The sequence below is a fragment of the Pristiophorus japonicus genome, chromosome 10 (assembly GCF_044704955.1).
Source record: "Pristiophorus japonicus isolate sPriJap1 chromosome 10, sPriJap1.hap1, whole genome shotgun sequence".
Taxonomy (NCBI): domain Eukaryota; kingdom Metazoa; phylum Chordata; class Chondrichthyes; family Pristiophoridae; genus Pristiophorus; species Pristiophorus japonicus.
In genome coordinates, this window is record NC_091986.1 from 172,842,308 (window position 1) to 172,854,563 (window position 12,256).

At 45.0% G+C, this 12,256-nt stretch overlaps 1 protein-coding gene and 1 long non-coding RNA gene across 6 annotated transcripts in view; one reads left to right on the forward strand and one right to left on the reverse strand.

Moving 5' to 3' along the window:
* LOC139275199 (sister chromatid cohesion protein PDS5 homolog B) overlaps positions 1-12,256 on the forward strand; it is a 297,515-nt gene that overhangs the window by 92,407 nt on the left and 192,852 nt on the right. The window lies entirely within an intron of this gene.
* Positions 1-12,256, reverse strand: part of LOC139275200 (uncharacterized) — a 74,224-nt gene that overhangs the window by 36,013 nt on the left and 25,955 nt on the right. The window lies entirely within an intron of this gene.

Below are 12,256 nucleotides of genomic sequence, written 5' to 3' on the forward strand. Positions count from 1 at the left end.
CTTTCATTATTGCACATGCCATCTTGGAGACTGAGATCAGAAAAAAATTCCTTTTTTCTGTTCTACCACTCCTCATTCCCCACCCACCTTCCTGGAAGGATATTCACTACTGTGTCATCCGGTAACTGACTAACATGGGATTGAACCCTGGCTAGGTGGACGGCAGATATTAGGAGTTCATCCCAAGCAGCATGGGCCACAGCATAACTCACTGTATAGATGTCAGAGTTCATTGTCACCATCTTCCTGACATCACAATATCACATTGAATTGTGGTTCCACCAGTTGGAAATGCAAAGTTTCAACAACATCTGTTTGCTTCTTTGCAACCCACATTCAAGGTAGACATCATGCTCTGAATATATGAGGACGTGACCTCATATCTGACGTCCAAGAAACACCTTCCAGCAGTTGTCTAAAGTCTGAGTTTCCTTACCTATTGTAGAGGCATATGCTTTCAGTTATAGTGGAAGGATCAACAAAGGGCAGCTTGCATTATATCAGCCACCTTGATGTCCTATTGTTAATCAACTACTTATTCAGGCCTTGTTTGAGCAACTTGAACAAAAAGTTTCATCACTGAGACTAACTTCCCATCAAGGTCGGTTGGAGCTGTCCCTCCCTACAGCTGCTTCCTCTTTTTTTTTGTCACAGATCCCTCTCGCAGCTTGCTCCTGGATCTCGCAAATGGGCTGGCGGAAGCCCTTCTGTTATGTGCCTAAGAGATCTGAACCATGAAGATGAACGGTTTGGATATGTGTCTTAATATATAAGCTTGATCTATATTGAGATTTTGGTGAGAATGATTTACCGAAGAATGATTTAGAAAGACCCAAGTGCTCTTCACCCCTTCTTGTCGTCCCAGGGGATTGTGTCCAGGCCGAAGTTGGCAACCTTCAGGACCCCCAGGTACCAATATACCCCAACAATTGAGGACGGTCTCCTTGTATTTTTCAATCAATACCTTTGTGGTCCCATCTTCAACTGTAAAAGCTATAGTAACTGTACACCATATTTAACAAGGTTCGACGAATGTTTGGTGCGGTGGAAGATCGTGGCAGGAGTGCGGCGAATGTTTGTGGCGGAGGAGCGGCAAGAGATCGTGGAGGAGGTACAGCAAATGAGGGGACAGGGCCCAGAAGAGCCGAGGGCCCAAGGGCCAGCCCACACTGCGATATGTGTGCGCACTAGGTCCGTGCAGCAGAGCAGGTCTCCAGTCGTCCTGGTCCTTGCCACTGGATAAAGGCCGAGCTTTGTCAAGCCCGTGTGGTGGCTGATGTGCAATGGTCACCACACATTAAAATCCACGCGCAGGCATATTCCACCCTTCAATATGTAGTTTAGGACTGGAACATTGGGTCCTTCATTGAAACATCTGTGAACTCATGTGGAAGCAAGTCATCCTCATTCGAGGGACCGCCTATGATGATGATTTAACTGGTTAGCCCATTGTTCAAGATAGCGACGAGAGCAGGGTAGATCCCCAAGTGATTCTACCAGCAACAGAATATCATGAGTGAAAGACTGCTGCAATATTTTCAGGCTTGACTGAGACTGTTCTGTACCATGTGATTCACTACTTTACTTTATTACTAAATGCAGCAAATAGGCTAGTTGATGGCGGACGATTTAAGGCTTACTTCTTTAAAGAAAGATGGTTTCAGTGGATTCTCTTCTTTTGGATCGAGACAACAGCACTTTTGAAATACAGGGTACGTTTGCCTCAAATGTAATCCTATTTATCAAGCTTCAGAAGGCACTGTTCTCCAAGACCATTGCTGATTCCTCTCATCCCCATCTCATGTAAAGCAGCTTTTAGGGTTTTGGGATGAATACTGTCCACACTGGCTACCCGACAGTTAACTTGCGTTGAGTCTTTGGGTCTGTGCAGCACATTCTACGGTCCTATCTACCCTCTTTGCAGATGGGTACTTGATAGTGTTAGATTTACATACTAAGTGTAATGTAAATTTGGTGTAATGTTCTCGCCAAACCCTTTTGACCATAAATGGCAACACATTTTAGACATTCATCATCCTATTCCACCTTTAATATCAAGGTGAGAAACTAATGCCCCTTTTGTATTCAAATAGAATGTGACTTGCACAGCATTAATTCTGCGTTAAAGGAGAATACTGTACAGAGAATTTTCATTATAGTGTTCTCCCTTCTCTTTACCCTGCCCCTCCCCCTGTCAGGAAGAAGAAATCAATATCATGTCTTGTTTCTGATTTTTTTAAAAGGGGAGATGGAGTAGCTGTACTTATTGGAGATAATAGAATGGTAGTAGAAAAAATTGACCCAGCCATCCGTAAGATAGAAATAGAATCCTTGTGGATAGAGATAAAAGATAATTTAAGGATCAATCACACTATTGGTAGTCTAACCTAATCGTAGAAAGGAGTTGGAGGAAGAAATATGCAAGAAAATTAGGGACATGAGTAATAAACAGAATAGAAATCATGGGTGATCTCAACTACCCTGAAATTAATTGATAAGAAGAGATTGGTAATGGAGTTCTGACAATGTGTACAGGACTCCTTTCTAACATCGTGTGCAGGAAGCCCAGCAAGGGAGGATTTGTTGCTGGATCTCGTCATGGGGAATGAACCAGAGTTGTGACGAGAAGTAAACTGGGCACATCTCGGCAGTAGGGTCCATAATATAATACGGTTTAAGATAATTAAGAAGGATGACTGACCAGGGTAATCGATTGGAGAAAAGCTGATTTTTGAGATGCTGAGATTAGAACTTGGGAAAATAAAATGGACAATAATATTTTAGAACAAGCTAAATAATGAGATACCATGGATGAATAAAGACTTGAGGGTAAGGAAATAGGTGTATTGTAAGTATATGGACAGCAGGGGAGAGCATGATGAGGGAGAATCATAGAATGGTTACAGCACAGAAGGAGGCCATTTGGCCTGTCAAGCCCATGCTGGCTCTCCAAGAGCTTTTCAGCTTGTCCCACTTGCCCGTAGCCTTATGAATTTTTTTCCTCCAGGTATTTATGCAATTCCCTTTTGAAAGCCATGATTGAATCTGTCTCCACCACCCTTTCAGGTCATGAATTGCAGATCCTAACGACTCGCTGCATTTATATAAAAATAAATTCTCGTGGCCTTTGCTTCTTTTGCCAATCACCTTAAATCTGTGTCCGTTGGCTCTCAGCCCTTCCACGAATCGGAACAATTTCTCTTTCTCTACTCTGTCTCGACGCGTCATGATTTTGAACACCTCTATCAAATCTCCTCTCGATGTTCTCTGCTCCCAGGAGACCAACCCCAGCTTCTCTAGTATAGAAACATAGACATAGAAAATAGGCATATCCAAGTAACTGAAGTCCCTCATCCCTGGAACCATTCTTGTAAATCTTTTTTGCACCCTCTCGAAGGCCTTCAAATCGTTCCTGAAGTGTGGTGTCCAGAATTGGACACATTACTCCAGTTGAACCAAATCGAAGGTTCATCATAACTTCCTTGCTTTTGTAAAAGCTTCGAAAGGTATCTAGGGCCCAATTTTGGCCAACCCGTTTTTTTGGCGCACTGACCCTTTATGCGGCGACTTTGTGCACTGGAATGGGCACCAAAAAACTTAGTATGCTGGCCCCTCTGCCGAGTGTCCTGGGTGCTGGCGCAGGGTCGATGGTGGAGTTGGGGGAGGGGGCGGAGCTACAACCCTGTGTTGAAACACTGCCGGCAGCTGTCCGCATGCGCAGTCCATGCTCCTCGCCTTCCCAGCGTGCCCTGCAAGCTGTCAACAGGACCCGATGTTCGCTGCCCCGAGCCGTGGCCGAATGATCGCCCGCGTCTGAGTGCAGCCCAGACTGCCAGAACCCGACCCGCGATGCCGCCGAGCCCAACCTTTCCTCTCCCCTCCGATGCTGCCGAGCCTAGCCTTTCCCTTCCTTCCCTCTTTTTCCCCCCCCGCCGCCCCCAACCTCCCGATGGGTCTTTGCCGGCTGCCTCTATTCCATGCCGAATGGTCCCCCGTACAGGCCAGCCCGCTGCCTTCCCCGGCCCAAGGTAGGATTTACTTTAAATATTTAATTGTTAATCAATTGTTTACCCGAGTTCTTTATTTTTATTTAGTTATTTTAACTTTTATTTGGAATGTTTGGTGCTTGGGTGTAGGTCCTTATCTGCGCCGATTTCTTAACTGCCCGCAACGTTTTTCAGAGCTGGCCACATACGCTGACCTAAGTCGATTTGGTGTAAGTTTTAGCTGGCCAAAGTGGCATAAATGGCCAAAACTGGCGTAAGTGTCTGGGAACGCCCCCCCCCCTTTGGGGGAAAAAAACTGAACTAAAAAAAATGGTACCTATCTAAGTTACTCTGGAGCAAGTTTATTGGAGAAAATGTTTTTTTTAAACTTGTCAGAAAAACCAACTTACTCCACAAAAAAAAATTGATGCAAGTCATGGCCAAAATTGGGCCCATAAAAAGCACAAGATTAGCAAAAGTAAATGTGGGTCACTTACAGGCTGAGACAGGAGGAATTATAATGAGGAATAAAGAAATGGCAGAGAAATTTAAAAAAATTCTTTGTCTTCGTGGAAGAAGACGCAAAAAAATCTCCTGGAAATAGTGATGAACCAAGGGTTTAGCGAGGATGAGGAACTGAAAGAAAATAGTATTCGTAAAAAAAATAGTACTGGAGAAATTAATGGGACTGAAAGCCGATAAATCTCCTGGACCTGATGGCCGAAATCCTCGGGTTTTGAAAGAGGTGGCTGCAAAGATAGTGGATGCATTGTGGTACATGGATTTCCAAAAGGCGTTTGAGAAAGTGTCACATAAAGGGCTTGCCAGCAAAGTTGAAGCCCATGGAATAAAAAGTACAGTGGCAGCTTTCAAAATTCCATAGATTTTAAAAAGGTTCCCACAGATTGCAAGGTAGCAAATGTAATCCCACTATTTAAGAAAGGAGTGAGAGAAAACGGGGAACTACAGACCAGTTAGCCTGACATCAGCAGTAGTAGGAAAATTGCTCGGATATATTATTAAGGACGTGGTAACAGTTTAGAAGAATGAGGTGATCTCATTGAAACATACAAAATTATTATAGGGCTTGGCAGGTAGATGCAGGGAGGATGTTTCCCCTGGCTGGGGAGTCTAGAACCAGGGGTCACAGCCTTGGAACAAGGAGTCGGCTATTTAGGAATGGGAGAGAAATTTCTTCACTCGGAGGGTGGTGAATCTTTGGAATTTTGTACCCCAGAGGGCTATGGATGCGCAGTCATTGAGTATATTCTAAACCGAGATTGACAGATTTTTGAATATTTAAGGAATCGAGGGATTTTGGGGGTAGTGCCGGAAAGTAGAGCTGAGGTAGAAGATCAGCCATGATATTGAATGGCGGAGCAAGCTCAAGGGGCTGAATAGACTACTCCTCCAATTTCTTATGCTCTTATGTATTCTGCCTCCATTTATGCAGCCCAGGATCCTGTATGCATTTTTAACTGCTTTCTCAACCTCGCCTGCCAATTTGTGCATAGATGTATCTGTTAAATCACCCACTTTAGGATTGTACCCTTTAGTTTATATTGACTCTCCTCGTTCTTCCTCCCAAAATGTATCACTTCGTAGCTTCTGCATTAAATTTCATCTGCCACCTGTCTGTGTCTTGATGTCTATCACTATCTTTCTCATTGTTCACTATACTTCCAAATTTTCTGCATCTGCAAATTTAAAAATTGTACCCTGTGCACCCAGGTCCAAGTCATTAATATATATCAAGAGAAGTAGTGGTCCCAGTCCCGACCCCTGGGGAACACCATTGTATGCGTTCCTCCAGTCTGAAAAACAAGCGTTCACCACTAAACTGTTTCCTGTCACTTAACCAATTTCTTATCTCTGCTGCCACTGTCCCTTTTATTCCATGGGCTTCAACTTTGCTGGCATGCCCGTTATGTGACACTTTATCAAACATCTTTTGGAAATCCATGTACACCACATCAACCGCATTGCACTCATCAACCCTCTGTTACATCATCGATACGAAGAGATTAGGAAAGAAGTCACAAAAATTAGGAAGGCAGAGAGGAACTACGAAATTAAACTATCAAGGGACATGAAACAAAATAGTAAAATATCCTTGAGACATAAATATAAAAAGGAAAGTTGGAATGGGCCCACTAAGGTGGTCAGGATAAAATCACAGGCAGCGATAACGAAATGGCAGAAACGTTTAAATAATTATTTCGCTTCAGCATTTACCAGGGAGACTGATCAGGTGGACATGACAGTGGAAGATGAGATAACTGCGTTTAAATTGAGGAGAAAAATTAAAGAATCAAACTCAGCAGCTAAAATCCCCGGTCGAGAGATTTAACAGAATCAAAGGAAAAGATAGCAGATGCACCATTATGCATATTTAATAATTTGTTGGATGAAGGTGGAGTGCCAGAGGATTAGAGGACAGCTAACATCATACCGACATTTAAGAAGGGCGATCGAACCTGTCTAGTGAACTATAGAGCAGTCAGCTTATCGTCTGTGATAGGAAAGATAATAGAATCCTTACGAAAGGAGGAAATAGAAAAACATTTAGAAACCAAAACTATAATAATGAATAGTCAGCATGGATTTGAAAAGAGAAAGTCTTGCTTGACCAACCTCAATGAATTCTTTGAAAAGTTAACTGAGATTAGACAAGGGTAAAGCGGTAGATGTAATTTATCTAGATTTCCAAAAGGCCTTTGATAAAGGTCAGAGTATGCAGAGTCTGAGGATAAGTCGCATAATGGATTGCTCGCGGCTGCAAGATTAAAAAGCAGAGAGTAGGGGTGAAGTGTAGCTATTCAGAGCAGCAGAAGGTGGGAAGTGGGGCCCCACAAGGGACAGTGCTGGGACCACTGTTGCTCACGATTTATTTTAATGATTTAGACTTTGGAATCAAAAACACAATTTCTACATTTGCGGATGAAACCAAATTGCCAGGGATAGTCAACACTGAAGAGGACTGCAACAAGACCTTAATAAACTTGCAGAATGGGTATATCATTGGCAAATGGATTTCAACATGGATAAGTGTGAGATATTACATTTTGATAAGAAAAATAAGGGGGTCACGTATTACTTGGAAAATAAGAATCTAAATGGGGTGAAGTGATCTGGGAGTACAAATCATGGAAAATAGTGACACAAGTTAATAAGGCCATTTAAAAAAAAAGTGAACCAAGCAGTCGGGTTTATTTCTGGGAAAAATAGAATTGAAAAGTAGAGAAGTTATGCTCACCTTGTATCGAACCTTGGTTAGACCACATTTGGAGTGCTGTGTACAGTTCTGGTCACCATATTCTAAAAAGGATATAGAAGCACTGGAGAGGGTGTAAAAAAAGTTTCTGAAGGATGATGCCAAAAATGCGAGGTTATACCCATCAGTGAAGGATCAATAGGCTGTTTCTGGCTGATGAGTGACCTCATGGAGGTCTTTACACTCTCAAAATCTTTAATAATATTAGACACAGAGTGTTTCTACTTGTGGGGGAAGAGCAAAACTAGAGGCCATCGATATAAGATAGTCACCAAGAAACCAAATGAGGAATTTGTTATTTACCCTGACAGTGATGAGAATGTGGAACTCGCTACCACAAGAAGTAGTTGAGGTGAATAGTATAGATGTATTTAAGGGGAAGCTAAATAACCTTTTGAGAGAAGGGAAGAGAGGGTTTTGCTGATGTTTGATGAGAAAGGATGGGCAGATGCTCAAGTGGAGCATAAACACTGGCGTAGACTGGTTGGGCTTGTTTCTGTGCTTTATATTCTATGTAATCATCAACCTTTTGAAGCAGTTCCTGATGCCTCCAAAGAGGCTTCAAGAACCACTTTAAAGGCTTTCTGCTGTTGCCCAACAATTGATCTTTTCTTTTGTAATTACATTAACATGACCATGATTAGTAAAGGACCAGCTGCCAGACTTTAGTTTCAACAAAAGAAAAATACTGTGGATGCTGGAAATCTGAACTAAAAATGAAAAATGCTGTTGACACTCAGCAGGTCAAGTAGAAATAAAAACAGAAAATGCGAGTCAAGTAGCATCTGTGGAGAGAGAAACAGAGTTAACGTTTCAGGTCGATGTCCTTTCATCACAACTGGAAGATGTTAGCAATGAACTTGAATTTCAAATTCAGATGGAGGGTGAGAAAGTTGGGTCTCAAACCTTAAATAAAGGAGACTACAAAGGTATGAGGGCAGTGTTGGCTAAAGTGGACTGGGAAAATAGATTAAAGTATGGGACGGTTGATGAACAGTGCCGTACATTTAAGGAGATATTTCACAACTGTCAAGAAAAATATATTCCAGTGAGGAGGAAAGGGTTTAAAAGAAAAGAGAGCCATCCGTGGCTAACTAAAGAAATAAAGGACGGTATCCAATTTTTTAAAAAAAGGGCACACAAAGTGGTCAAAACTAGTGGGAGGGCAGAAGATTGGGAAGCTTTCAAATGCCAGCAAAGAACGACTAAAAAAAAATGTTTAAGAAAGGGAAGATAGACTATGAAAGCAAACTAGCACAAAATATAAAAACAGATAGCAAGAGTTTCTATAGGTATATAAAAAGGAACAGGGTGGCTAAAGTAAATGTTGGTCCCTGAGAGCACGATACCGGGGAATTAGTAATTGGAAATATTGTGTTCCTAACACAGATGAGGCTGCACACAGGGAGGTTAAAGTAACAGTGACCTCAGTCTTTAATAAGACACTCCAGAGTGACGAACAGACCTTAGGGGCCAGCTTATATACAGTGCTCCCAAGGGATGCTGAGATCACTTGGGACTTCAGGGGATGAGCTCCCTGATGGCGGAACATGAGAGTGCATGCTTTACAGATACACATCACTTCCGTCCCCACTCCCCCAAAGTCAAAGTGAAAACTATTTACAAGGTGAGGCGGTCGGGAGCCTTTCTTTCCCTGGTGGACTACCTCGGTACAAATGTCTGTTCTGGTGAGTTGGTTGTGCCCTCGCTGGGCTGGCGTGTTGTTGGCCCTGCAGGGGCTGCTAGGTGAGCCTGGCCTTGCTGGGCTGTTGGGCGTGACGGGTTTGATTTCCTGGTCTGGCGTGGTGTGTGTTGTGGGCTCGAAAAAGGTGGTGTCTGCTGTGGGTTGTTCAGGGCAGTCTGAACCGCAGCCTCGTTTGGTCCACGTGCTTTCTGCAAATTTGTCCATTGTCTAGTTTGACTACAAACACCCTACTCCCTTCTTTAGCTATCACCATGCCCGCGATCCACTTGGGACCATGTCCATAGTTTAGCACATACACAGGATCATTCAGATCAATTTCCCATGACACAGTGGCGTGACCATTGTTTACATTTTGTTGCTGCCGACTGCTCTCTACCTGATCATGCAGGTTGGGGTGAACCAGCGAGAGTCTGGTTTTAAGTGTCCTTTTCATGAGTAGCTCAGCCGGGGGCACCCCTGTGAGCGAGTGGCGTCTCGTGCGGTTGCTGAGCAGTACTCGGGACAGGCGGGTTTGGAGTGAGCCTTCTGACTCGTTTTAAGGTTCTATTTGATGGTTTGTACTGCCCGCTCTGCCTGCCCATGGGAGGCTGGTTTAAACGGGGCCAAGGTGACATGTTTGATCCCATTGCGGGTTATGAACTCTTTAAATTCGGCACTGGTGAAACATGGCCCATTGTTACTGACCAGTATGTTAGGCAGGCCATGGGTGGCAAACATGGCCCTCAGGCTTTCAGCAGTGGCGGTGCTTCCCGACATTATTTCACGTTCAATCCATTTTGAAAAAGCATCCACCACCACCAGAAACATTTTACTGAGAAACGGGCCCGCATAGTCGACATGGATCCTCGACCATGGTCTGGAGGGCCAGGGCCAGGACCACAAACTTAGTGGTGTCTCTCTGGGTGCATTGCTCAACTGAGCACACACGCTGCATTGCCGTACACAGGAATCTTAAGTCAGAGTCGATACCGGGCCACCACATGTGGAATCTGGCTATCGCTTTCATCATTACTATACCCGGGTGTGTTCTGTGGAGATCCGAGATGAACGTCTCCCTGCCCTTTTCTGGTAGCACTAGGCGGTTACCCCACAACAGGCAGTCTGCCTGAATGGACAGCTCGCCCTTTTGCCGCTGGAATGGCTTGATTAGCTCTTGCATTTCAATGGGGATGCTGGCCCAGCTCCCATGTAGTACACCGTTTTTTTTACTAGGAACAGCAGACGATCTTGGCTGGTCCAAGTCCTAATCTGGCGGGCCGTGACAGGTGCTTTATCATTTTCAAACGCTTCCATGACCAACAAGTCTGCGGGCTGCGCCACCATCAACAAGTTTGCAGGCTGCGCCATTTCCACCCCCGTGAGGGCATCCGCACAGTTCTCGGTGCCTGGCCTGTGGCGGATGGTATCGTTGTACGCTGATAGCGCGAGTGCCCACCTTTGTATGCGGGCTGAGGTATTAGTATTTATCCCCTTGCTTTCAGCGAACAGGGATGTGAGGGGCTTGTGATCGGTTTCTAGCTCAAATTTGAGGCCAAACAGGTACTGATGCATTTTCTTTACCCTGAACACACACGCTAATGCCTCTTTCTCAATCATGCTGTCGGTCCTTTCGGCCTTAGACAAGCTCCTGGAGCATAGGCAACAGGTTGCAACTTTCCCGCAACGTTAGCTTGTTGTAATACACACCCGACTCCGTACGACGACACGTCACATGCTTGCACAAGTCTTTTACACGGGTTGTGCAATACAAGCAGCTTGTTGGAGCATAAAATGTTTCTGGCTTTCTCAAAAGCAATTACTTTTTTTTCCCCCCATACCCAGTTCTCACCTTAGAGCCCCTGCATGTGTTATTGCACAAAGAGGATACCTAACCCTGGTAGAAAGTTACCAAAATAGTTGAGTCCCAGGAACGAATGCAGCTCCGTGCCATTCTGTGGCCTGGGCGGGTTCCTGATAGCCTCTGTCTTAGCGTCTGTGGGCTGAATGCTGTCCGCCGCGATCTTTCTCCCCAAAAACTCTACTTTTGTTGCCATGACGCATTTCGACCTCTTCAGCCGCAGCCCGATGCGATCCAGTCGCTGGAGGACCTCCTCCAGGTTTTGTCGGTGCTCGGCGGTGTCCTGACCCGTGACCAATATGTCGTCCTGAAAGACCACAGTGTCTAACTTGAGTAGGCTCTCCATGTTTCTCTGGAAGATTGCTGCAGCCGACCGAATTCCAAACTCGCATCTGTTGTAGATGAACAGTCCCTTGTGCGTGTTGATGCAGGTGAGGCCCTTCGAAGACTCCTCCAGCTCCTGCGTCATGTCGGCCGAAGTCAGGTCGAGCTTGGTGAACGTCTTGCCTCCTGCCAGCGTCGCAAATAGGTCGTCTGCCTCAGGAAGCAGGTATTGGTCCTGTAGTGAGAAACAATTTAATAGTTACTTTATAATCGCCACAAATCCTGACCGTGCCATCACTTTTGAGTACTGGAACAATCGGGCTGGCCCACTCGTTGAATTCCATTGGGGAGATGATGCCCTCACGTTGCAGCCTGTCCAGCTCAATTTCCACTCTCCCTCATGAGGTACCGCTCGCGCCTTGTGAATGGGTCGTGCCTCTGGGACCAAGTGGAAAAGTTTCCAATGCCTGGCTCAAAAAGGGAAGGAAATTTGTTAAGGACCTGGGTACATGAGGCCTCATCGACATGTGAGAGCGCTCGGATGTTATCCCAGTTCCAGTGGATTTTACCCAGCCAGCTCCTTCCAAGCAGTGTGGGGCCATCGCCCGGGACAATCCAGAGTGGCAGTTCGTCCACTGTGCCCTCGTAGGTGACCGTGACCATAGCGCTGCCCAGGACAGTGATAAGTTCTTTGGTGTACGTTCTCCGTTTCGTGTGGATGGGGCTCATGGCTGGTCTGAGTGTCTTGCTGCACCACAGTCTCAAACATCTTTTTACTCATGGTGGATTGGCTAGCGCCAGTGTCCAGTTCCATGGCTACGGGTAAGCCATTCAATTTTACGTTTAGCATTATAGGTGGACATTTCGTCAAATGTGTGCACCCTCTGTACTTCAGCATCTGCCTCCTTTCTTTGAGGCTCGAAATTGCTTTGATTCACCATGGACTGATCTTCCTCTGCCACGTGGTGGTTAGCACGTTTTGCAGAGCTTGTAGCTCGTTTGCAAGCTCGTTGGAGGTGTCCCATTGTTCCACAGCTCTTGCAAACATACCCTTTGAAGTGGCATGAATAGGCTAAATGGAAGCCTCCACAACGCCAACAAGGTGTGAATTGCCTTGCATTCATCCTTTG